This window comes from Mus musculus, chromosome 4 (assembly GCF_000001635.26).
Source record: "Mus musculus strain C57BL/6J chromosome 4, GRCm38.p6 C57BL/6J".
Lineage (NCBI taxonomy): Eukaryota > Metazoa > Chordata > Mammalia > Rodentia > Muridae > Mus > Mus musculus.
Genome location: NC_000070.6, coordinates 119,069,326 through 119,096,806, shown reverse-complemented (window position 1 = coordinate 119,096,806; position 27,481 = coordinate 119,069,326). Strand labels below are relative to the sequence as shown.

Below are 27,481 nucleotides of genomic sequence, written 5' to 3'. Positions count from 1 at the left end.
CACCAGGACCTTTCTCACCTTACTAATGGAGAAACTGAGGCAGGTGGTCGGGTTGGGGGGGGGGAGCAGGGGAGAGGCAGGTGCCTTTCCTCAACTCAACAAGCTCAATTTGGAATGCCGGCTAGGGAGCTGAAGGAAATATTTGAGTGTTTCTGGATCCCTGCCTGCCTGAGAAGCAGTGACCTCAGCCAAGCCTGGCTGGCCTCACTTCCAGGGAATCAAGGTGGGGCAGGATGGGTAGGGAGTGAGGTCAGAGGGGAAGCAGGCATGGAAGAGGAGGAGGCAAGTCCCTGGGGATGATGGGAAGAGCGAGGAAGGGATCCTGGATAGGCCAGGAATTGGAGGTCAGCCCAAAGTAAGTTAGCAAGGGTTTAAGCAGGGGCCATGTGGGAGTGTGCAGCCCCAGGATCAGAGGTTCTTAAGTGAAAACGTTGAGTTTGGACTAATGGTCTCCGTGCACCTCGGTGTTCCCATCCTTAAAAGAACAGAAGCCCAGTGGGCACCTGGATCGTGGCCTGAGTTAGATCCTGGCTCTTCTATCTGCTATGTGACCTGAGTCTACCCCAGTGGGTAGATCTCAGCATCCTTATCTGAAAATTTAAACGTCCAGTATCAGAGGAGTGCTGTGAGGGTGAGGGGGTCTGGCAACTCTTTACCCAGTAAGTCATTACTGCCTCTTCTCGTTCATCACGCTTATCACTGTCTCACCACTTTGTCCTTGTTGTCATCATGCATCTGAAGGGGTCCCAGGCAGGCTTACACCAAGCACCTTGCACTGGTGTTATTAAATAATTACAGGCAAAGTGGCAGGTGCTCTATGATCAGAGTAATGGAAAACAAAAAAACAAAAAACAAAAACAAAAGAAGAGCCCCTGATTGTGTTCTGTGGAACGAGGGGCTGTTTCATTGAGGCAGTGAGGGCCAAGGCAGCACCTAGCCACTGGGGCTAGGTCTCAAGTCAGTGAGCTGAGCTGAACTATCGACATAGTAGCATTACTTGGGCCACTTTCAAACAATCCCAGTCCCCGGTCGGTCCAAGCCATCGATATTCTGAGCCAGCAGTTCTCAGGTGAGACCCAGGAACTGTCACTGTGGAAAGCCTGTGACCACTAGGATGAGGACTGTGTTTCCTTTCTTTCAGTTGTTTCTGGATCCTACCCAGGCCTCTCTTTGGCCATGTGAATATGGTACAAATAGGTAGTAGGTTTCTCCCTGCCCACTCCAGGGAGTTCAGTCACGTCCTTTCAGCTCCTCTGAGCTTGAAATTCTTTGTCACCTAGAGTATGACTAAGAACAAGTCGACTGAGACAGGAAACTCACCCATGGGTCAAACATTTGCTTCAGGGTCCACGGGTCCAGCCTCAAGTCCTTGAGGCTTCCTGGTCCCCCTTACCCCCACTCTCTTCTGTCCTGGCTTAAACTTCCCAGTGGGACTCCCACACCCTGGCCCAGCCTAAGTCCTGGTGCTCAGGATGAGGGCAAACTGTACAGCCCACCACCTTCTATCCCCAGCCCACCCAGTAGACAATTGTCTTGAGTTAGGTCTGAATAGCTCCTGCCTAGGATGAGGTCAAAGAACATTTCCTCACCGGGCAGCAGGAGCAACAAACACAAGGAAATGACAAGGATTCCGGAGATTTCAGAGCACAGAGCTCAGGTACAGGATGGACCCCCTGCAGAGAGCTGAGGCTGACACTCAGGGCAGCTTCCTCACCCCCCTCCTGGAGCCAGCTCCGCAGCTTCAGGCTTCCTCTGTTCTTTTCTCTCATCAGGATCCCTTGTGCACGCCAACCCCCAACTCCATTTCTGCCTTCAGTCACCTGGTGCCAGGAATCGACATTTCTCCCTTCCTCCATCGGACACATAGTGACATATAGGGACTTAGAGCCAGACACGAATACAGCTAGCGGAACAATACACCCTCATCTGGAAAAAAACAGCGTAACCAAACGACTGTAATGCAACATCGTTATTGCCACCGCGGTGTTGTGTATGCTGGCTTATAAAACCAGGGTGTGACTGATAGAAGGATGACCAGAGAATGGGTAGAAACCGAAGGAGAGACAAAGAGGGCAAGGGACAGAGGTGTGAGCTGGTGTTTACAATGGATGGGACTCAGGTGAAGTTCAAGGGTGCAGAGGGAGAGGAGGCGGGAGAGGAGGCTGGTGAAGGGCCTTGCGTGCCATACTGAGGAACTGTCGATGGGTAGGCACTGGAGAGTCTGAGGGGGTGGGGGTCAGGGTCAGCTTTGTGGTTTAGAACAGTCGTGTGGAAGTTGGGCAAAAAAACTGAACCAGTGAGACATAGCAGCAGTGTGAGGCGGGTCTCCGAGGAGGGAGCAGTTACTGGAGAGAGTGGCTGGACAAGCTGGCCCCACTGAGGGCAACTGGGTGTCTGGCGGAGGCTGGGGCAGTCAGGAGCTCCTGGACTTTGGGTTTGAAGATGCTCAGAAGTAGATGCAGCTCTGTCTGAGGACCATCCACAGCAGCCCACATCTGGAGACCAGAGCAGAGGGCAGCCCTGGAGAAGAGCTTCCACAACCCTGAAGGGTGTCGGCTGGGTCACTGGAATGTGACTCTCAGGTACAGGGCAGAGGAGACGTGACCTCTTCTTTTTTATGGCTACTTGCAGAAAAATGAGTCATCCACACCTGAGGCATCCGGGCCCATTTTCTCGACGTGTGGCCTCCCTCATGAGACTCCCCTCAGGCAGCTCATTTGGATTCCAGTTACCATCTGCTCCAGACCTGGAGCTGACATCTGTCTTGCTTTGGGCTCCAAGCTCACGTGAGAATGAACTCTGTCTTGGTTTTACTGGCCTGCGTGACTTCAGGAACATACCCACCTTGCTAGCCCCCTCAGGATGCAATCCCAGGATGAGGAACAAGGAAGACAGCAGAGCTTGCTCCCTGCAGCCCCCTGCTCAAGTAGTTATCCAGGTGATAAACCTGTCTTGTGAGCATACCATGCCTGGCCAGGGATTGACTCCTATAGGTTGACTCCAATTCCATCCTTGTGCTAGAAGAATTCTGAAGTTAATGGAGACAATCATTCAACCCAGCACACATGCTATAGAGCTATATAACCAGCACAGCTGCCGTGTGTCCTCTGACCTCCACCAGCAAGAGCATGTGTGTGCGAGAGCATATATACACATGTGCTTGCATGCGCCTATCGTGTGCGCACGGTGCGTGTACACACACACACACACACACACACACACACACACACACACACTCGCGCACTGGAGGGAGACGCCTATTTGCAACACCAGATTTGGAGGGAAAGGTGCTACCCATGGATCACCTGCCCCACTCCTGCCTCTGAAGCTGAGACAGGGATAGTAGATAAGTCTGAAACGTGTAAGTGCTTAGCACAAAGACTCTTGGATTCAGTTTTGTTTTGTTTTATTTTTTGTTTTGTGGTAGGGTCTCACTATGTGGCTCTGCTTGTCCTGGAACTCACTATGTAGATAAGGAAGGCTGGCCTCAAACTCCCCACCAAAACCCTTGGATTATTTTTTTATATATATATTTTAAAAAAATATTTTTAGCTTTCATGTACATTGATGTTTTGCCGGCATGTATGTGTGTGGGGTGTCAGTCATATCTTGGAGTTATAGACAGTTGTGAGCTGCCTTGTGAGTGTTGGGATTGGAATCTGGGTCCTCTGGAGGAACAGTCAGTTCTTTTATCCTCTGAGCTATTTTTCCAGCCCTTTTGGATTATTAAAGTCAGAGAACTGAAGATCTGCAGAACCTAGGCCTTTAAAACCTTCATGTAAACGAGGAAAATACCTAATAAAAAAAAAAACCTTCAACATAGGACCTAACTAAAAATATAGCACCTAAAGTACTGTTACCGCTGCTGCTAGGCTGGGCATACTTGTAGTTGGTCAGGCTATTTTGTGGATTCTTCTTTTTCCTACCCTTTATCCTCCCACTTCGTTTTTTCATTTAACACTATCTAGGAGAAAAAGGATAGAGGAGAGAGAGAGAGATCCCCGAGTCTAATTACTTTCCTTTTGTTTCTTCTTTGAGCACAACACCAACAAACTTCAGCCAATCGCCTTAAATGAACACCTGCACCCACCTTACCTAGTGGGATTCTAGCATTTATATAACCTCTGAAAAGTCCCTAGAATTTCAAACGTCACACAATCACGGAAACGTCCCTCTGCTAGAGCACAAGGCAAATCATGGTCAGCTGCTGCAGACTGTCTGAAGCAGCCCCATATCTCACCCCATGGGATTAAAACAAAAACCTGTTCTCAGAATATTTCTGTGTTTTTAAAGAAACCAAAATTCCAGAATTGTCACTATACAGAGTGGCACAGACCTCTAATCACTCAGGAGGTGGAGGCAAGCAGATCTTGGAGTTTGAAGCCAGTCTGGCTGGTCTACACAGTGAGTTCCAGGGCAGCCAGGACTCCATAGTGAGATCCTTCCTTGAAACAACAAACGTGAGAGCCTAGATATTAGCTAGAGAAGGTTGTCAAGAAGATTTCATTGTCCCTTCAGATGGATGTGACATTTCCCCTCACGCTTCAGGGTCCAAGATGGCTGCATTCAATTGTTTGGGTTTTATACTCTGTGATCTAGAGAAGGTTTCTCACACAGACGGACAGACTGTGTGAAAATGGAGTCTCTTGAAACCATACAGCTTATATTACCATGAGGGAAGACCCTGCTTTCTCGAGAGAAGCCTGCCAAATCCCCAGAGGTTCAACTTTACCTGTAGAGTCTAGCTCTACTTGAGCATGTTCACTGTGTCCTGGACCACGCTGACCCAGGTGTGATAAAATCAGGTCTTGGATTTCATGCAGAAATATCACTCCCCAAGCATTGTTTGTTTGTTTTGAGGGAGGGTGTAGCCCTGGCTGTCCTGGAACTCACTCTGTAGACCAGGCTGGCCTCGAACTCAGACATCTACCCGCCTCTGCTTCCTGAGTGCTGGGATTAAAGACATAAGAGGCTACCACGTGATCTTTTAACTTATTTTTTGAGGTAGAGTCTTGTTTATATAATGAAGGCTGACCTGGAGCTCTCTTTGTAGCCTGGTTGGCCTTGAACTTATGACCTTCCTGCCTCTGCTTGGGATTAGAGGCATGTTCTCCCGTGCCATGCTTGCTGTTTCTGTCACTTCTACCTTAGAATTCCCATCACCATGCTTACATTGCTTGTTTGTTCTTACGTGGTGTCGACTTTTCCAGGAGAGCTCCGAGGCTGTCAATCATCATGGGTTTAAATGCCAGCCTGATACTTCCAGCATTCTGTCATATCAGATTCTGGTTCTGATACTTTCATTTCTCCAAACTTAGTTTGGCCAGGAGTTTGTATTAGGATGTGCTGTTGTTGAAAGTTATAAAATGTACTTGATAAAAGGAAGGTAGTATAATAAAATGTGCCTCTAGTGTTCCGGCAGGGAGGCGTGAGGCAAGAGAGGTGTTCCACTCAGTCCGAGGGTGAGCTTTCTTTGTCTTTTCAGGTTTTTCTCTCCTTCAGTTAAGACCAGGTAGAGAGAGAAGGCTAAAGCTGACTATTCCCCTCTCCCAAATGGGAGGCTAGAAGAAGCTGATGTTGGCTTTTTCCCCTGCCCCAGGCCAACTAGGCTCTTACACAATCCCTGAAGTTGCACTCTGACAAAATAATTTCTCTTGAGTTCCTGTCCCGGAAGAGCAGTATTCTCTGAGACACTCCAAACCATCACTCTTTCCAGGGCAAACATGATGTCTACTAATCCTTACACTGTTTTCTTTCTTTTTCTTCTTCCTCCTCCTCCTCCACTTCCCCCAGTACCACTACCACAACTTCTTCCTCCTCCCTTTTCCTCCTCCTTCTCTTCCTCATCCTCTCCCTCCTCCTACCCTTCCTCCTTCCTCTTCTTTTTCCTCCCTTTATTATTTTATGTGTGTGTGGATTTTGCTTACATGTATGTTTGGGTACCACATGTATGCCTAGAGGCCAAGATAGGCCGTTTGGTCCCCTAGAACTGGAGTTACAGATGGCTATGAACTGCCTTGTGGGTCAAACACTGGTCCTCTGGAAAGAGTAGATGGTGTTTTTAACTGCCGGATCATCTCTCCATCCCCAGTCCCTCCCTTTTGTTGTTTGTTGGTGTTTTGTTTTGTTTTGTTTTGTTTTTTGTTTGAGGCAGGGTATTGCACAGCTCTGGCTAGCATCCAATTGCTATGTAGTTGAGGAATGATCTTGAACTCCTGATCCTCCAGCTGCCAGCTCCTAAATGCTTCAGTTTCTAGCACATGTAATCACACCCCGTATGTATGTATAGTACTGGGAATTGAATGTGTGGCTCCATGTGTGTTAGACGGGCATTCTGTCACCCGAGCCACATTCCCAGCTCCCAAGCTCCTTCTAACTGGATATTTCACACTTGATCTCAGCCAAAAGGCTGAGAAGCGATTAGCTGGACATTCCAAATCTTGCAATTGGTTGTTGAGTGCTCATGTAGGAGCAAACACTTGAACTATTATCTCATTTAAACTTCTCATCAGTTCCCACAAAGCAATGGCAGACCCCAGTCTACCGAATTGATTTTTGCAGCTCAGCAAACATGAAATACTTTGCTCCAAGTCATACAGAGAGTTAGAAAGTAGGATTTGAACTTGGGTCTGTCTTTTAGAAAGCCTATGTGTATCCCACCTACCATGCTGTCCCCCACATCTATCGGACTCAGGATAGAGTTTCCCAGCAAGAGATAGACACAAGCCTGATATGAAATCTGGATTTCAGACTGGAATGAAGAGGAGAAATGGAGGCTAAGAGGGTTCCCAGGACTCATTCTTGGCCTGTCAGTCTCAGGACTCTGGAAGTTCCTAATTCTTCCTTCTCATAGCCCATCACTAGGAAAGCTGCATCGCCTTTCCAGGCCCCATACTCTGTTGGTAGGTGGTGAGGTTAAAACTGTCAGGTGACTACATTCTGACCACTGTAGGATACTGGGGAGGAAGTGGGCAGTCCCTGAGGTGTCATTCCCTTGGTGACATTATGAGATGGGGTAGACCTGGCTTCCTGTAACCATGCTGATGGTCTCCTTCATCTGACTGCAGACCTCTTAGCACTCAGTCCCTGACAGCTTGACAGCACAATGGGGCTGACCCCTCGGATCTTTGTAGCTAAGTGTTCCAACTGTTGAGAAGGATGAGAACAGACAGGTAGGCAGACAGACAGACGACAGACAGAAAATCTCATAGCTCCAGCTCAGAGCCAACCCCAACACTTCTCAACTAATCCCAGTGTCAATGACAGGGCCATGAACTTCTGCTCAGGAAGGCATTGAGACTAGGTGTACACTAACTGAAACAGTCTAAAAAAACCAAAATAGACCAAAGGAGTGGCAGTCCAGACAACTCTGCTTAGGCAATGATAAACAGTGACCAACATAAGGAAGGAAAGCAAGGTGAATTCCAGGGCTGCCTTACCACTGGGAGCCCCGTCTAAAGGCCAAGGTACTCCTGCCGTGAGTAAGATGTGACTGGGAGCCTGGGGAAGCCAAGGATAGTAGAGCTATGGGAGGTGCATGGGGAGAGAGCTACAGAGAAAGGGCACTGAGGCGACACACCAAGGGGAGAGGACTGGATATTCAGTATCCTCAATGGAACTTGACTGAGGCTAGGAAAGACCTATTCCCCAAAAGGCAACAGAACCACTTAGAACACACACAATGCTGGGAAGTAGAGCTTGCTTTTGAGAGTCAGATAGGAAGCTTCTTCGTTCAAGGGGCACGGATAAGAATTCCTAGAAAGGGCCTTGGCTGAGAGGTGGGGACAACGGGTACATGACTGCTCCATGGTATGGTTAAGGGGAAGATTTTATTGTTAATGGGGGGGGGGGAGAGAGGGAGGGAGGGAGAGAGAGAGAGAGAGAGAGAGAGAGCAGCCAGAGAGACATCTGGAAGAGGTCAGAACAGAGAGAGGGAAAGTAGACTGAACACAGCCAGGGCCTTCTGTGAGAAAGAGCAATGGGTGGAGGAACAGAGAGAAGCAGGAGGAGAGCATAGAGACAGGAGGGAGCATGGAGAGCCGGAGGGAGGGAAGGAGTTGAGAATAGCAGGGTAATAAGGAGGACGAGCAGCCCCAGGAAGGGAGTTTATGGTAGGGAAGAGGTGAGAAGGGACTCCTGATACTGGGAGAACCCAATGTGAGCTTTGGTATGCTGATAGGCACCACAGGTGCCTTCTGCCTGAGGTAAGGGAAGTGACTCCTTTTGGTAGAGGGAAACCAGCTTCACAAGTTCTTGGGGGAAAACTTATGGCTTTAATTAAGCACCAGAAATCCTCCTATGGTCTAAGTTCAGCTCATTTCTGGATATTTAGACTGCCTTTTGGAGTTTGGGGAATTGGAGTTTTGTTTGAACCTGAGAGGGAGGAGGTAGCTTTATGCAAATTCAGATCCAGGTCTATTTTAACAAAAGATCAAATTGTGTCCAAGTTACATTCGTCTCAGGCAAATTTATATTTACTAAATTGTATATAAACACAAAACACATATGTAGCACCCAGTGTATTAAAATGGGCAAATATCTGGCTTCCAATCAGCACTACCAAGAATAAAGAATCAAGGAGACTACTACCCATAGCCTTGAAATGGCTGGCTGGGAAAGGCTGGGACCTCAGCGGGAGGGCTGACTTCACAGAGTTGTAATCTGAGCTACACACGCTCTTAAAAGGACTCTGCTTATAGTGAAAGCATCAACCCATAGACACTGCCTTGGAAATAATGCAGATGGTAGAACCAATAGGCAATGACATAACAAAATGACATATTTTGGGAATGGAGAGATGGCTCGGTGGTTTAAGAGCACTGGTTACTCTTCCAGAGGACATGAGTTCAATTCCCAGCAACCACACTGCCGTCCTTCATGGAACTGGAACGAATGGGTCTCTGGTCCTTCCGGAAATGACCAAAGTGTTATCAGCTTTTAGAAGGGACACAGGAATATTTGGGTGGCACACTCAGGGTCCCAGGTCTCATGTGGCAGTGGCAGGAGACATCGAGAGCCTAATCACCCCGGCAGTCCAAGGTCCAGCAGTGAAGGCTTTAGGAAAGAAAACTCTTTCCCAAGTGTTTACAGCTCAGTAAAACAATCTCAGAAGATTCTTGATGAAATAAGCTGCACACTTTATTCTATGTGGACAGGGACTTTATAAACATTGAGGGGCAGGGTGGGATACAGTGAGAGATGGTTCCCATTGCCTCAGTGGGAAATGCTATTGATGCTCTGTTTGCATGGGAAAGGACTCCAGCTGTTTTCCCTAAGCTAATGATTGCTGTGGTCCTCTCAGTGAGATGTCGGTAGTACCAGCAGTTACATATTCCAGAGCAGGTAAAGGTAGGCAGGGAGTGGCCCCACTCCTACTCTTCTCAGTTCTGAGCTAAACCAGGCTTTACCAGTTCTTCTGTCTGGTGGCTCGGTCCACTTGCCCCACACCACACCAGGTGTCTTACAGGTGTAACTCCAGCTCCAGGGGTTCTGGCATCTGTGGGCACCTGCATGTCCACACATGTAGACGTGTACACCTAAACATACACAATTTTAGGGGCTGGGAAGATGACAAGTAAAGTACTTTCCTTACAAGCATAAGGACCTGAAAGCCAGGTTTGGTAGAGCACAAATCCCAATTCTGCCTCTGCAAGATGGAAAGTAGAGAAAGAAGAGTCCATGGAAGCCTGGCACACATAGCTGTGAGCGACAAAGAGCCTCTGCCTCCTACAAGGTAGAACGAAAAGGCACACGAGTTTGTCCTCTGACCACTAGCCATGCAGGCAGGTGCTAGCGTCCACTCCTACACAAACATGCTCACATATCACACACACACACACACACACATGTACCACACACACACACCACACACACATATACCACACACACACATACACCACACACACCACACACACATACACAGTCAAAGTGAAATATTTAGGGATAAACCTGATAAAAAATACCTAAGACCTATATACCAAACTGATGGAATTGCTGCGATAACTTAGCATAGCCGTAAAAGAGAGAAACTGATAAATTACATAAAAATTAAAACTTGCTCTCAGGATTGCATTGCTCAGAATGAGAAGATGGTGAATCACAAGTAGAAAATAGAATCATCTTGGGAAAGATTTGTTTCAAAATATAAAGAGTCATTACAAGTCAGTACTAAGAAAACAAACAATGTGATTAGCAAATGGACAAAGATTTGAACATAAACTTCATGGAGAAACCAGTGGATGCAGAGCCAGACTGGGAGAACTGTGACCTTAGTCACAAAAAACTAAGAGTTCAAAGTTCAAATTTGTCCTTGACTTCATAGTTAGTTCAACACCAGCCTGGGCTACAAGAGACAACATCTCAAAAAAAAAAATCAATCAGTTAATTAATCAATTAATCATAAGTAAGTCAATGCTGGAGAGATGGCTCAGAGAATAAGAGCACTTGTTGCTCTTGCAGAGGACCTAGGTTCGATTCCTGGTACCCGCATAGAGGCTCATACCATTCCAAAGGATCTTACACTTTCTTCTCGCCTCCAGGCATAAGTGTGGTGCCCAGATGTACATACAGGCAAACCATTTGTACATGTGGAATGAGAGGGGCTGGAGAGGTGGCTCTCCTAACTTCTCTTCCCAGAGGACCTAGGTTTGAGTCCCAGCACCCACATGGTAGCTCACAACTCACTGTGACTCCAGTTCTAGGGGATCCGATGTTCCCGGCCACCACAGATACCAGAGACACACAAACTTACATGAAGACAAAATACCCAACACAACAAACAAACAAACAAACAAACAAAAAAATTCAAGCTAGGTTAATTGTGCACATTTCTAATCCCAGCACTCAGGAGTCAGAGACTGATGAGTTGCTATGAGTTTGAAATCACCCTGGTGAATATATTGAGTTTTAGGCCAACCAAGACTACATAGTGAGAATTGGTCTCTAAATAAATAAATAAATAATAAAAAACAGCTGGGTGGTGGTGACACATACTTTTAATCCCAGTACTCAGGAGACAAAGGCAGGCGAATCTTTGTGAGTTTGAGGTCCCCTTGGTCTACAGAGCAAGTTCCAGGACATCCATTCTCTGTTACACAGAGAAACTCTGTCTCAAAACAAAACAAAACAAAACAAAACAAAACAAAACAAAACAAAACCCTAGAAATTAATTAAAATAAAAAAGAAAGAAATGTTAATAAGATATGAAACAAAGCCCAATATAGCAGTCCTTAAGAAAATACAATTTAAAGTAAACTTTGGGCCTGGAAATGTGTCTTTGGAGAAATCGTTTGCTGTGCAAACATGACAGTCTACATTTGGATCGCTTTGTCAATGGAAGTACATAGAGCATGTAATCCCAGCTCTGAGGGGTGGGATTTCTGGAGCTTGCTGGCCAGCCAGCTTATCTGAAACAGCTGGCTCCAGGCTCAGCATCTCAGTGACTCAAAAGGTGTCAATGTCTCGGTCTCAAAAAAAATGGAACCAGGGTGACTGAGGATGACAGTGATGACAACCTCAGGACTCACACATGGGCACATGTACCTACATGCATGTACACATACAGCACACACACACACACACACACACACACACACACACACATGCTTGCACACACAAGGCACACACACACACACACACACACACACTAGCATATGATGGCATTGCACTTCTATTAGAATGTTCACAATTAAAAGACTGATCATGTCAAATGCCAAAGAAGATGTGATGTGAGGTAACTGGAGTTTTCATGGATGCTGGTATTTACAATCTGACACATGTACTTTCAAAGTCTGACAGTTCCTTTAAAAGTTAAATTTATAGCTGGGCAGTGGTGGCACACAACTTTAATCCCAGCACTTGGGAGGCAGAGGCAGAGGCAGGTGAATTTCTGAGTTCAAGGTCAGCCTGGTCTACAAAGTGAGTTCTAGAACAGCCAGGGCTATACAGAGAAACCCTGTCTCAAAAAACAAAAAACAAACAAACAAAAAAACAAAGTTAAATTTACAGGGATGGAGAACTGGCTGTCTGCATTTCAGAGGACTGTGGTTTAATTCCAATGCCCACATAGTGGCCCACAACCATCTGTAACTCCAGTTCCAGGTGATCTGATATCTTCTTCTGGCCTCTGTGGGTACTAGGCAGGTATGTGGTGCTCAGATATACATATAGGCAAAATACCCTCTATTTATCTGCCTATCTATCTATCTATCTATCTATCTATCTATCTATCTATCTATCTATCTACCTAGTGCATATTATGTACATATACTATATATATACACACACACACACACACACACACACACACACATATGTATATATAAAAAGTGGAACATACATTTATCACATGATGCAGCCATTCCACCCCCAGTTGTTCATTCAAGAGAAGTTGAAGCATTATACAAGCTCCTGTATGAATATTTATAGTAACTTTATTTGTAATAGCTAAAAGCTGGAAACAACCCAGATCCTAAGACCATGGAAATAGGAGATTGGCTTGGCTGGGGATTACTTAGGAAGGTTTGAGCAGGGACTTCTCAAATCAGGAGAATGTTGAGTTCTCATGGCAAAGAACCTTGTAACCAACAACAGAGCCAAGACCATTGGGAGGACCCCCGAGGTGTGGTGGCCCAGGAAGGGGCCAGAGTCATGCATCTCTGGACATGTCCCCATCATCATCATTATCACCATTCCTGTCTACTGGTCATCACCACCTTCAGCATCATCTGCATGATGGCGTTGCTGTTCTCTACCTCCACGCTTCTGCAAAGACATACACAGAGCAGTAAATGGATGTGAGTGTGTGAAATGTTTGTGGGCTACATGGCAGGTGACGGGAGACTCACAGCAAAGTGTCATATCTGGTTCAGTGGTACGATGATGGGAGAGGCTGCCCAGAGGAAGCAGCGTTTTAGTTGGGCCTTACAAGGTGTGTAGGAGTTCTCTGGGTAGGGGAGGGAGAAGATATAGAAGGATGAGCTTTTGCTAAGATTTGGTCATGAGTAACCATGTCTGAAGACATGGAGTCGATACTCAAGGCCATGTGTTTAGAGTTAGCAGCAAGGCTGCACAGGGGCCTGAAGCCAGATCACAAGGAGCTGGGGATTCCTTATTGGGGGCTTAAGCTGGTGTGTGTGTGTGTGTGTGTGTGTGTGTGTGTGTGTATTCTAGTAAGTGTAGAGTTCTCTCTTATCAATATGGCATAATCATTTGGGAAGTTGACTCTTCCCCTTCTTCCATGTGGATCCCAGGGACTGAACGCAGTATTAATTGATTAACTGGATTTTTGAAACGGTCTCACTAGGTAGCTCTGGCTGTCCTGGAACTCACTTTGTAGACCAGGCTGGCCTCGAACTCAGAAATCCGCCTGCCTCTGCCTCCCGAGTGCTGGGATTAAAGGTGTGTGCCACCACACCCAGCTTGCGACAAGTGCTCTTAACCACCAAGCCATCTCTCTATGTTTTATAGTTTTAATCATGTATATGCATTTAAAACACTTTAAAACAATACCATTGCATGGTCCCTCTAGTAATACTTTGAGCCACTGTGTCTGAAACTTCCTATAGAAAAGAGTCTACTCTACAGAACCACAAAGAGTTAATGGATTTCAGCCAATCAAAATTTTGGCCCTGAACCAAATTGGAGCCAGGGAAAAGGAAGTTGTAGCTTTTGAGAGAAAGAGAAGTGGGCTCTTGTTTTCTGTGGCTGTTGCTAGGGAGAATTCCCTGCTGTGGAATGGTACAGAGGAGGAAAGAAAGTCCTTGTCTGATGGGTGGCTGGAAGCCTGTGTATGACCCTGCAGAGGTCAGAGCAAATCCAGGAGAGACCCACTTCCCCATTCCTGATAACATCTGCTGAGTCACCGGAAGCCAAAAACAGACTCCTCTCGTCTAAGCTGGTTTTCATTCATTTCTTTATTTGACAACATATCCTGATCACTTACCCATGGAGTATCACACACAAGCCAAGTAGTAGCTTGAGTTTCATCTTTCGTGGCCAGAATCCTAAGTCCTATCTTAGCCTGACCCTTAGTCATGAGCTAGAACTCCAACTGACAGTTTCTAGTACAGAGCTGCTAGTTGGCAAGAAACAAGTGCCCAGCCATTTGGGCTGATTCAGTCAGATGGGTATTAGTGTAATCATATGCATGGGTCATCAACAGAAAGCTCAGAGGTATTATGACGAGCGTAGTCACAATGGACCAACCTCATGGATGAGGGGAGGCTAATGTTGGGGAATTCATTCCCTCCCTAACCAGGAAGTTGGACAAGTCTGGGACTTAATATGTCAGTTTCTAAATATCAGAAGTCCCAACTAACAGCAAGATCTTTAAGCCATTTAACCCAGGACAAGATATGTGACCATGTTCATAGATGGTTGATAGTTAATTTTCAGCTGGATAGATGTGATAATCTTTATATGCTTCCTAGAAGTTTCATTAGGTGAACACAGTAAACACTTTGAAATGTGTAGTCTTAGGACTTTAAAGTCACTGCCAGTGCTAAGCATACTTTCTGCTTCCTGGTTGGACTTAAGGACAGCCTTTGTTTTGTGGCCATCCCGACAGATATGTGTTATGGTGGTATTTCATTGTGGCTAAAGTCTACACTTTTCTAATGACTAATAATGTTACGAATCATTTTTAAAAATTATTTTTTAGGGACTAGGGTGACGGCTCTGTGGTCAAGAGCACTCATTGATCTTACAGAGGACCCTGCTTCAGATCTCATCATCCACATGGTGGTTCACCACCATCCATAATTCCAGGACCAGGGAATTGTCCAACATCGTCCTCTGACCCACTTCTATGATGATGCACACATGGCGTGGATACATACTCATACATATAAGATGGATATGTCTAACAAAAAATAGTGTGTGTGTGTGTGTGTGTGTGTGTATATATATATATATATATATATATATATATATATATATATATTCTGTCAAATCTATCTATCTATCTGTTTATTTTTTGTTTTGTTTTGTTTTTTTTGAGACAGGGTTTCTCTGTATAGCCCTGGATGTCCTAGAACTTACTCTGTAGACCAGGCTGGCCTCGAACTCAGAAATCTGCCTTCCTCTGCCTTTCAAGTGCTGGGATTAAAAGTATGCACCACCACTGTCCCGCTAATTTTTATTTTATGTGTATAAGTATTTTGCCTGTTTGGTCTACATAGTAAGTTCCAGGACCACCAGAGCTATTTAGAGAGAGACATTGACTATATTTTATAGGCTAATTATAAAATATAATTAAGAAAAAAATATAATTAAGAAGAAAAGGGATTTAAATGCAAGTGCCTGCATAGGTAGACATAGGTAGACAGTGTTTTCCCTAGAAGACATGGTTCTTTTTTTTTTTTTTTTTTGGTTTTTCAAGACAGGGTTTCTCTGTATATCCCTGGCTGTTCTGGAACTCACTCTGTAGACCAGGCTGGCCTCGAACTCAGAAATCCTCCTGCCTCTGCCTTCTAAGTGCTGGGATTAAAGGCGTGCGCCACCACTGCTGGCTAAGACATGGTTCTTAACTGAAAATCTCAGTGTCAGGGTTGGAAAACTGTGATGGTTTGAATATGCTTGACCCAACCAGTCCACTAATTGGAGGTGTGGCCTTGTTGGAGTAGATGTGGTCTTGTTGCCTGAAGTGTATCACTGTGGGTGTGGTAATTAAGACCCTTGTCCTAGCTGCCTGGAAGCCAGTTTTCTCCTGCCTTCAGAACAAGATGTAGAACTCTCAGCTCCTCCAGCGCCATGTCTGTCTGGAGACTGCCATGCTTCCTGCCATGATGATAATGGACTAAACCTCTGAACCTGTAAGCCAGCCCCAATTAAGAGTTGTCTTAGTCATGGTGTCTGTTCACAGCAGTAAAACCCTAAGACAAATACATTCCTTGGAGGGAGTTATTTGTAAGTGAGGACCCAGAGAGCACCAAAACAACACATGCTATTGTCATTGTTTTGGTTACATTGCCTACGACTACATGGTAAGACCCATTGCTAAAGACGCAACACACTTTGCTTGCAGGATTGAAATATCGAATTGGAAAGAACCTGAAAACAGACTCCCTGCTGGGTAGCTATCATAGTGCTGGAAGGTGCTTTATGGATCCTGGGAGTGGAAAAGCCATCAGTAACATTACCCAATGGTGAAACCTTCATGCTAAGTCATGACCCTACTGGCAGGATGAGCCCACTGAAGCAATAGAGGCATAAAAGTCATAGGGGCTTTTGCTTTATCTTTAAGCTTATTCCACAGGAGGGGAACCATGTCCTGGTACTTTAAACCCATGGCTAAGGAGGTCATAGGTGTGGAATGGGGAGAAAGAAAACATGACTTACTTGTGCTGTCTTACTAAATGGTACTGTCAAACTAACTTCTAAATACCATGTTTATACAGAGATTAGCAAGGCTCAACCTTGGCCAGAGAAGCTTCTCTCTGCATTGGTCAGCAGTTAATGCAGAGACTCATAACTGGTTAAAGCACTGAGAAAAAGTGACTATTGAATGTTCAGGGATGTCTCTATCACCCTACTCCCCAAGGCTCATGGAACATTGCGGTGAGTTATGTGGAGAGAATGTAAGACCTAGAGAATGGGGAGCTGTGCAGTGAATTTGTGTCTTCTGAATATTGAGTGGCCTCACCCATGACCTCACTGTAGCTATGGTTACCTGCACACTGTTAAGCCAAGAGCACCAGTCAACATTCCAACATTCCAATGAACGAACAGCACTAATTAGACTTGGGGAAGAAAAAAAAAAGAAAGGAAAAAAGAAGCTGATGTGGTGTACGCCCTTAATCCCCGCACTCGGGAGGCAGAGGCAGGCGGATCTCTGAGTTTGAGGCCAGCCTGGTCTATGGACAGCCAGGACTCAAAAAACAAACAACAACAACAAAACAAAGAAAAAGAAGGAGGAGGAGAGGAAGAGAGAAGGAGAGAGAGAGAGAGAGAGAGAAAAGAAGAAGAAGAAGAAGAAGAAGAAGAAGAAGAAGAAGAAGAAGAAGAAGAAAAGGAAGGAAGGAAGGAAAGAAAAGAAAAGAAAAGAAAAGAAAAGAAAAAGAGAAAAGAAAAGAACCTGGGTGGAAGAGGGGTCTTCATGGTCTTCATGTTTAGGGGGTGCATCAAAGTACACTAATTACATTTATAAAATTGCCAAAGAATAAATAAAAGATACTTTAGTAAATATGCACCCATTACCCTCTCTTCTACCCTCAATTCCATAGGACCCCTTGTTTCCAATGAGTTTCCCCTTCCCCTCCTACTTTCTTTTCTTTCTTTCTTTCTTTCTTTCTTTCTTTCTTTCTTTCTTTCTTTCTTTCTTTCTTTCTTTCTTTCTTTCTGTCTCTCTCTCTCTGTCTCTCTCTCTCTCTCTCTCTCTCTCTCTGTCTCTCTCTCCCTTTCTTTTTTTCTTTTTCTTTTTGTTTTTTTTTTGAGACAAGGTTTCTTTGTGTAGTCTTGGCTGTTCTGGAACTCACTCTGTAGACCAGGCTGGCCTCGAACTCAGAAATCCACCTACCTCTGCCTCCCAAGTGCTGGGATTAAAGGTGTGCGCCATCACTGCCGGCTCTTTTTTTTTTTTTTTTTTAAAGAGGTTTCAAAGCAGGATTTCACTATAAAGCTCTGGCTATCTGCTCTATGTAGACCAGGCTGGTCTTGAACTCACAGAGATCCACCTACTTCTGTCTCTGAAGTACTGGGACTAAAGTTGTGTGCCACCAAGCCTGACTTCATACCTCTTTTGTGTGTGTGTGTGTGTGTGTGTGTGTGTGTGTGTGTGTGACCTACTGAGTTTAATTAGTGTTGATTGCATGAGCATAAGTTTAGCTTTATTTACTACAGTACTTACTGAAGCACGGGCAACTGACCAGTGGCTATATCACCAAGGAAGATGACTTCCCTACCTCACTACCATTATCTAACTATTAACTGCAGTTGTGGAGTCTCCCCTAAGAGTCTTTCTGCATACCCATCGGCCATTCAGACATCTTCCCTGATGTCATATCTGTTCAAATATTTTAGTTGTTTCTTATTATTAAATTGCAGGAGCTCTTTACATATGAAAGTCCTATATCTGATATGCTGTTACCACTGTTATCACACCCCTGTTTTCTTCACTGAACTCATGGATGCTAATTCTTCCTTTGGTTTTTCTGCTCAGTCATCCCCTACACAGACTCGATCTCTTGGACTCTCCCATGCCATGGCTTCTCTTCATTCATGCCCCTATCATATTTTCCCAGTTCAAGCCCCAATTTAGCCCATCTTGCCTTTCCTTCTGTGAAGGACTGTTAGGCAGACCTTGGATAGTCTTGTAGGTCCACAGAAGATGCTTAGACTCTTTGAACTATTTAAATAAATGGCTTATATGCAACACAAATTCTTTGTAGTTCTGGAGGCTGGGATGTCCATGATGGGGCAGAAGGTGTCCAGTTTGGACTCCTTCCTCAGTAGAGATAGCATCTTCTTGGCACTGTCCTCACATGGTGTCCCAAGGTAACTGGCATCCCAGAGTCTCTCGATGCTTGGATCCCAGTCATGTCCTCATGATCCCATGGCCCTCAGCTAATGTCACCCCCTGGGGCCAGCGCTTCAACATATGAATTTTGGACATAGACACTTAGAACATAGCAGAGGACTAAGGTCCATGGATCAAATGGACGTTGTTGGGCATTTTTGGTTGTGGACAGACCTCTCTTTCTCTCTGTCTCTTTTAAAATTAATTTATATATGTTATTTATATGAGTACTTTGTCTTCATGCACACCAGTGGAGGGCATAAGATCCCATTCCAGATGATTGTGAAACACCATGTGGTTGCTAGGAATTGATCCCAGGACCTCTGGAAAAGCAGCCAGTGCTCTTAACTGCTGAGCCATCTCTCTCTCTCTCTCTCTCTCTCTCTCTCTCTCTCTCTCTCTCTCTCTCTCTCTCCAGCACCCAGCTCTCTCTCCTAATGACACTGGCTCTGTAATGAACACTTCTAACTGCAACCTCACCTGGAGCCTTCACTCTTCCCAAACTTTAAGGTTTGCTATTTCTTCATCCAGCCTGTGAAAGAGTCAAGCCAGCTTTTAGGACTGAACTTTGTTTTTGTTTTTGTTTTTTACCACTTGGTGCTAATTATGTTCGTTTTCTTTTCTGCACCCTCCCTCCCCTGTTCATTCACGATTAGAAGTAAATCATGCTGGACAGCCTGGGCCTTTGGCAGTGGAGAAGACAACTCTCGAGAGGCGAAGTGGCTTGGCCGAGTCGATTAGCTGAACAATGCAGAAGCAAAATTAAACATAGGCCTCCTGGTTTCCTCATGAGTGGTTTTCCCCCACTAGCCAGGACTCAGTGCCAGTTGGCATGGCCTGCTCTTGCCTCCCACTGGGGTCTGTGGGCCAGGGAAATTGCTGCCTCATTCCAGAGGAGGCAGGCAGGGCACGGAGCAGATGACAGCTGTGATCCCGAGTAGGTAGCCTGTGTGTGGGCAGAAAAGTCTGGCACTTTGAGCTGCTGAGAGGTCTCAGAGTGTACCCCAAGTCACGACTCTTCTCTCTCTCAGCTCTGGGAGAGGCTGTCTGTAAAATTCCCTTATCTAACTGGCCAGATCCACCCAAAGGGAAACACAGTTGCCCTCAGTCTTCTGAGTTTGACTAGCTAGAGCAGGACCATAAACGCCTATCTGCAGGAAGAACGCCTGTGGTCTGTCAACACCGTAAGGCGGACTTTTGCCATATACCATTGTCCTCTATTTTGGTCCCAAACCGAATAATTTACAATCCATTACCTGTTCTCTTCTCTTGGGCTCTTAAGAACTGCATGTTCTTACTCCTATGAACCCCTCCCGAATTCACTCACCTACGGCCCTCTGAACAACTTTCTTTCTCAATCCCTAGCACACTCCTGTGATTTCCCTGATGCTGGAATGTTTCTCTTCCTGCATGCTAATAAGCTTGTATACCTTGTCTTCTGTTTCCATCTGTCATTGACAGTGTATTCCAGCCAGACTTTGGAGGGTAGAGGAGAACTTTCCCTTTGCCCTAACGCTGACTCCCCACATCACCAGGATCTAACTTCAGAGCTTGCCTTCTGGCTGAGTGCCTGCATAGGTCCAGGTTTGGCTAGACATGGGCAGGAGACTACTGGTTGAATGCTGCTGGGTTCTCTAGACCTATCTTAGTGTCCCATGGCTGCTGGAACCAGTTGCCTCGCTGGGTGCCGGGCAATGGCAGGAATGTGCTTTCCACACAGAGGAGGAAGTCTCAAAGCAAGTGGCAGCAGGATTCCCCGCCCGCCCTTCCACACCTCTGTGGGAGAAACTGGTCTTTGTCTCTTCCAGCTTCTGGTGGCTGGCGACAGATGTTCCGCGCCTTGTGGGCACATCGCTCCAATCGCAGCCTGTCTTCCCATCACCCACCTCTGCGTGCACTTGTTTTCTTCTTCTTTCTTTCAAAGATGCTTGCGATGGCCTCTGGGGCTTGCTTGGACAGATGAGGAAAAGATAACTTTTGTCCTGGAAGGTGGTGATACTCAGAGGATTCAAATTTGGTCTGAACACTTTCCTAGACACCATTTTCAGCTGACTCTCCTTCCAATAGTATTTCACAACAGACTCTGGACTGTGAGAGAACAGTGGGCCACAGCTCTGGTTATGATTGATTGATTGATTGATTGATTGATTCATTCATTCATTCATTCATTCATTATTCTTAGGTCGGGTCTCACCATGTAGCTCTGGCTGTCCTGGAACTTAGGCCTCGGGACTCACAGAGCCCCACCTGTCTCTGCTTCTTCCTGAATGCTGGCATTAGAAAAGACCTGTGCCTCTATGGCTAGCCCATAATTCTTTCTTTCATTTTTGGAAGTGCGGGGTGGGGGTGGGGAGTAGGCATGGGGATGAAGGAGGTCAGGGAGGGAGAAGAGAGGAAGGAGAGAGAGGGATGGAGGTTAGGAAGACCTTTGCCCTCCTGCTCCTGGATTCAGACACTTGTTGCTGTTGTCACTGAATCAGTTTGACTGGTCCATTGGGGAGGAATTAGTATTCCCATACTCATGGGAAACTGAGGCTCACAGAGGGGCCAGATTGCCTAAGCACCTCATCTGACTGGTACATATCAGATGTCTGGCTTTGAAGGCTATGCTTTCCCTCCCCTGGGCTCTGCTGGGACGTTCACAGCCAAAAGGCCAGTGTAGGCCTGCATGTGCCCATGCAGCATCTGCATCTCTGCCTTCCAAAGTATACTCTGGTGCCTCTACTGCAGTACCTGACTCTGGTCTTCAGCAACCTCTGTGTACTCTAGGCTCTCAGGACCCCGCAGAAGGAGGGGGGCGGGGAGGAGGCAGAGGGAGGGAGAGGGAATTCAAGTGCTGGTCTTTGTTGCTTTGCAAGGGCTGGAACCATAGGAGGAAAAGGTAGGCAAGTCTGGTAGGAGTGTCAGGTTGATGGTGGGCGTACGTGCTGGCCTGGGTTATAGTGAGACCACACATACACACACGCACACACACACACGCACACACACACACACACACACCCCTCAATAAACAAGCAAAATAAGAATGTCTTTACAGAAGGTTATGGGAGGTTATTAAGAGAATTCAGCAGAAGTCCCAGCAGGGCATTGATGTCACATGCTGGACCTTGCTTTCCTGTCTGCCAAATGGGCACTTTATTGAGTTTGTAAAGTGACTGACAAGTCCTGAACCTCTGTGATTGGAAATGAGCTAACGAAAAACAGCCTTCAGATTTGCTTTCCGGTTAAGAAAAGTTTTCACTTAGCATTCAGTGAATACTGCCTTCTATCGCTGACCCTGAGTTAAATAATGCTGGGTGACCGTGGCCACAGGGACCAAGGAAAAGCAGCTCCCTTGGTCTGGGACTTGTTGGTGCAAGTACACAGGCTTAGTAACAGGAATGTAGGGAAGAGGATGCTGAGGGAGCTGAGGGGGAGGGGCAGCGCTGCACGGGACCCCAGTCTTCCTCTGAAGCAACCAAGATGTGTTCATATCTCCTTTACAGACAGCACAACTAAAGCCCAGAGAGGGAAATGCCGCCCAAGGTGGCCAGGCTTGCCTTCAAGCAGACGTCTGTCTTATGGCTCCAATCACCATCCACCATAGCAGTCAGAAAGAGGGAGGGGGCTGAGTCTAGGGAAACCCTGTAGGGCCTGTGCTGAGCACTGTTCGGGAAGCACAGCATGGCATCTCTCTCTCTCTCTCTCTCTCTCTCTCTCTCTCTCTCTGTGTGTGTGTGTGTGTGTGTGTGTGTGTGTGTGTGTGTGTATGTGTGTCCTGGCTTGGGCCAGGAGCTGAGCACTGTTCCTGATTCCAGGCAAGATGCTACCTGAGCACCCCAGGGTCAGAACTGTGACATTCTGCTGCAAGTCCCAGCCTGTCCTGGAACTCACTCTGTAGACCAGGCTGGCCTCGAACTCAGAAATCTGCCTGCCTCTGCTTCCCAAGTGCTGGGATTAAAGGCGTGCGCCACCACTGCCCAGCTAAATCTTGGTCTTGAGCCCTGAGCAATGGGGTCTGCGGTTCCAGTCTTCATCTGTGCAGTGGCTACAGCATCCCTCGGACCTGGGTATGGTCTAGTGCCTCTCCAGAACACCCATAGACTACTTCACCAGGCTGCACGGTACCTCACAACTGCTCTCTGTGCTCCCCTCCTAAGAGTGAGGACTCCAAGCCAGGTTGTTACAATCAGGGCACCTGGGCACCTCTCCGCAGAGGACTGAGGGGAGCCCACATCACAGCCACAGGAGTCCCACACTGTACTGATGAGGAAACTGAGGCAGGCACAATCTCCTGGCACTCTTCCATCTAGTAGGGACTCAGTTGGTGCTCATAAGCTTCCTTTTCTCTTATGCCCTCAAACCCTATTCTGGGTGGTCCTCTGACCTACATTTGGTGGCTTTGGAGGGGGATGGGAGGTCACTCTACAAAGACTTGGGCTGTGAGGCCCTAGGAGAGGGCAGCTGCTTGGAAGAAAAGACTTTCCTCCCAAATTACCTTTGTTCTCCTCCCTCAGCCCTGGGTTGCCCACCCCCTTTCCAGGCAACAAAAAGCTATAAGTTGGGCAGGAGGGGGAAGGGAAATGACCCCCCAAAAGGTCATTCCGAGTTCATTCTCCAGCTCTGCTTGGCTAGAGGGGAAGAGCTGACCCACCTGCTTGCGTGTGTTGTCAGGTGTGGACAAAGCCTGAAAATCTAATCATGTCCTGTGTGAGCACCTATAATAGAGATGGAGACATGCAGTGGTGACTTAGGATGTCTTGAGTCTCCTCTTAACCTCATCAACGCCACCCCTCCCCATCCTGTTTGGGACCAGGTTTCAGAAAATCTTGTGCCACTTAAAACCCGTTCATCCAGGTAGTCAAATGGCCTCCCCATAAGGCATTCCACAGCCAGTACCAGAATGAACACATCAATCCAATCCCGCCCAGGGGCCTGAGGCAGTCCCTGTACTCGCACAAAAGTGGGGGGTGTTGTCAGGACCACCACGAGGTCACCTCTTCCCTAGCCGGCCTAACCTAGGGCTGTGCGTTGTGAGGCTGCGCTCCCCTAGAGACCCAAGTCCGGTCCATTTCTACATCTGGGCATGAGCCATGCCGCCAGAATGCAAGGATCGTGGCGCCTTCCTCGGGTGGAGAACAGATTCCCTCCTGGGCCCCTTCTCCCTACCCCCACCCTCACCCCCGCCTCCACCTCCGGGCCCAGCCCTGGCGCCCGCCCCACACTAGCGGCTTTGTTACCTGGTAGACTACGAGCGCTACGTGCAGTTCGGGCCAGGGCGGAGACCCGGCACAGGGGACAAGGGGGGGCGCGGGCCTCGGCTGGTTCCCCGCTTCCCCGCCCCCTCCTCACACAGCCCAGCCCCGGGCTGCCGCCACCCCTAACAGGATCTTGATGAAATTGGGTTCTGGCATGTTTTTGCCTAGCTCCAAGTTTGGAAGTTCAGGCCTTGGGGCCCCTTATTATTATTTTTTTTTCTTGTGTTCCACCCACCTGAACAGCCCCTCAGGCTCAAAGAAGCCATACTTCATTTTCCACTCAGTGTTTAGGCGACCCTCCTGTGTATACGATGGCTCCCCCCACCCCCACCCCCGTCAGTCTGTTTAAGTCTGCGTCCCAGGCCTAGCTGTTTCTGGGACGCGCCCTTGGGTTCCCGGCTTCGGTCAGTCTCCGAGCGTCCTTTGTCAGATCTCTCTGGTCTACACTTGTCCCTCCAAGATCTAGGCGCACAAGCACTGGCGCAGGCTGACTTGCCAAATAGATGACTTCAATAGGTGACCGAATTTTTGGAGTTGAGACCAAAAATCCTGTCCACTGCGTGGATAGCGGGCATTTTCTGTGTCCCTCAGGTCACGCTCAGCTGTGCTGTCCATCAGGACCTCTGGCTTTCTAGCCTCACCCGGACTGGTTTTCTGCCTCTCTCGAAACAAGCGAAAACCTCCCTTCCCAGGACCCACCTCCCTTGGAGAAGCCAGGTCTGACCCTAGGAGGTTTGTGGTGGTGAGCGGTGCACCTGCTTGTGCCAGATCATCTACTGGAAATGTTGCCTTTGTTTCTACTAACAACCCAGTAAGGTGAACCGAGGGCCTGTACCAGGAGGGTCTGGGATGTAAGCTCTACTGTAGAGACTTCAAAGGTCAAAAGAGACGGCGGGCTAGTTCTTTTCTCCACAGATTCTCTCGTCCTCTTTCTCCCAGGTTATCCCCCGCGGGTCACGCTGCTCCTCTGAACCTCTCCTCACCTTTCTCCTTTCTCTTTTCAACCCTGAGCAGGGTGGGGTGGGATTCCCGCTCTAGATTAGTTCGGGTCCCCTGTGGCTTACAGCCTCAGAGAAGAATTTCGAGGGAGGATGTGCAGGGCGTGGAGAGAGGTGGGGAGAACTGTAAGAATGTGGGGCTCTGGAGGCAAAGGAGAAAGGTGGAGAGAGCGGTGAGGGATGACTTTCCCAGGGCCCTGGGAAGCAGGGGCCAGCTTGAATGACAAAGGTTCCCTGGAGAGCAAAGGAAAGCTCTGGAGGATGGGAAAGGAGGAGAAGGAGGGTCAGAAGGGCGGGGAGGAAGCTGCAGTGGGCGCCCATCTGCAGCTGCCCTTTCAAGTCCGCTAAATCCTTAACAATGAGAGGAACTGACCAGTGGACAAAAACGGGCAGAGGACGATTAACGTAGTTCACTGAAGAAATACAAAAACCTTGTAAAAACATTAGAAGTCCAAAGTGCAAATGAAAAGGAGATTCTGGGGTTTCCTCTCCATACAACTGGTCAAAACAATAGCAGGCAAAACAGCAGATGTTGGGGAGGTGTGGGGAAGTGAGCCCCTGTCTGGTTGCAGGAGGAGGTAAATTGCAGTCTCTCAGCGGGGTCCCCGCAGCCGGAGCTTCACACAGGCTACGCTTTGATTCGGACGCTCAGGTTTAGTAACTCTATTTAGTAAACCCAAATCAATCAAAGATCTATTCTGACCTTACGTGTAGCTGGGCGAAGCTAGTGATTTCTGTAAATGTTCAATGGAAGGGCACTGGGTAAGTGGATTTATGCCAGGTTCACAGACGGAGGTCTATATACAGAATTGAAAAAAAAAAGTGTGATGTGGAAGAATATTAGATATAGGAGGAAACACTCAAGATAAGCCAGGGGAGAGCGGAAGTTATCAAGCAGCATGGCTCATTTTATACAATGTCTACATAAATCTGCACAGGGCTGCATCGGACCTGAGAACTGCACCCTTGGCTCTCTGATCCGAGTCCAGAGACAGCCTTTCGAGAAAGACTGTGGCAACTGCACAGAGGAAAGATCCCACATCCAAACCAAACTGCGAGGAAATTCAAAATAGTGACCGTGACCGGAAGAACCCATGTGCTTTTAGTCTCCTTTTTACTTTTGAATCATTTCCCAAGTTTCTTTGATAAAAACGTGGTAAAACATACAGACATTGACTGTTTTTCGGGGTTGGGTAGAGGGCAGGTAACTCATTGTGGTGCTGGTCTCCTGGGGACCAAGGTCCTCATGCCTGGTGGTTTAAGCCACAGTGTTTCTCAAGGCTGTGGAAGCTGGAGGCTGAGACCAAAGTGCTGGCAGAATTGTTCCTCTGGGTCACAAGAGGATGTGCTCAGGCCTCTCCTAGCTGCTGGCTTCTTTGTTTTGTGGCTTCTTGTGAGTCTTCCCATCTTCCCTCTCTGCCTGTCTCTTTCTGTGTCTAGTCATAAAGGACAGGGCGGTAGGGATGTGTGCTTCACCGTAATCTCATTTTAATTTGAATACCCATATAAAGACCTTGTCTCCCAATATGGTTACATTCTGTTGTATACAGGAATTTGACATGTGAATGGAGGGCAGGAGACTTACCCTCCCCGGAGCCCTGTTGATCCAGTGTGTTCCCTCTGAGTTGAGTGTGGCTGGAAGGTGAGAGGGGAGCCATTTCTAGAGGAGAAGGCCTATTCTGGTTCTTCTTGGATTTGCCTCTCTGTGTGACCTTGACTTCCTCTGGGCTGAAAGAGGATGTGCCCAGGCCTCTCCTGGCTGCTGGCAGCCCCTGGGCTTCTTTATCTTGTTGCTTCTGGTGAATCTTCACATCTTCCCTCTCTGCCTGTCTCTTTCTGAGTATAAACTCTGGGCAACAGTTTCATCCTTTGTAGATGGGGGCTGCTACTCTTGGACCCTCCGGACTTGTACAGATGGAGGGGATCGGTGGGAAGGGCTCTGCTGAGGGTCTTAGGAACTGTCTTCTTGCTCCCTTGGGTCTTCTCAACACCCTCAGGGATTGTGCTGCTACAGGGACAGACACATAGAGCTGGCTCTTAGCTGTGTGGTTCCTGTGAGCCCCAGTGTCCTTACTAACAGCAGATGAATAAAGATTGGCTAGAAGGTTGAGACAGAAGACTGGGAAAGCTGTGTCCGGCAAGAATGCTCAGAAGGCAGGAGGGAGGGAACTGGGGATGTCAACTTGATGGCTCTGATGTTTTCTCACAGCCTGGATTAGCCTCCCCCATCCTAGGTTTCCCCTCTGTTAACCTCCTCTGTGACATTTATATCCTACCATATAGAGCAAGGGCCACATACTTCCTAAGAGCAGGAATGACTCCCTGCAGGAAGACTAACTCTGTATGACTTCTAAAGCAGACTCCATGAACAAAAGTGTTTACCACTGGCAGGGTTGCACTGGACCATGCGTGCCAATGGTACTGTTTAGAAGTAGTTATCAATACATGATTTAAGCATCAAACAAACAAACAATCAAACAAAACCAACACATAGTTAACTGGGCATGATGGTTCAAGCCTGTAATTCCAGCTTTTGAGGCTGAGACAGGAAGAGTGCTGTAAGTTTGAGGCCAGCCTGGTGTACATCCAATATCAGGACTACCAGGGCTATATAAAACAAAACAAACAAAACAAAAAAACCCAAACAAACAAAAAAACAACAAAAATAGTCACATATTTTGGTCACATATAGACTGTGTTTTGAAAGTATATTTCAAGCAAATAATAAAAAA

The 27,481-nt window shown here is 47.1% G+C and overlaps 1 long non-coding RNA gene across 2 annotated transcripts; it reads right to left on the bottom strand.

Moving 5' to 3' along the window:
• Nucleotides 1–12,460: 12,460 nt before the first annotated feature.
• Gm35510 lies at nt 12,461–23,806 on the bottom strand. Of its 2 annotated transcripts, none has more exons than XR_868067.2 (3): nt 23,734–23,806; nt 23,148–23,211; nt 12,461–12,762 (listed from the first exon to the last, which is right to left on the bottom strand). It is a non-coding gene; the product is annotated as a predicted gene, 35510 (long non-coding RNA). The 2 variants fall into 2 exon arrangements; XR_376590.3 differs by lacking the exon at nt 23,734–23,806 and adding an exon at nt 23,512–23,538.
• Nucleotides 23,807–27,481: the final 3,675 nt, after the last annotated feature.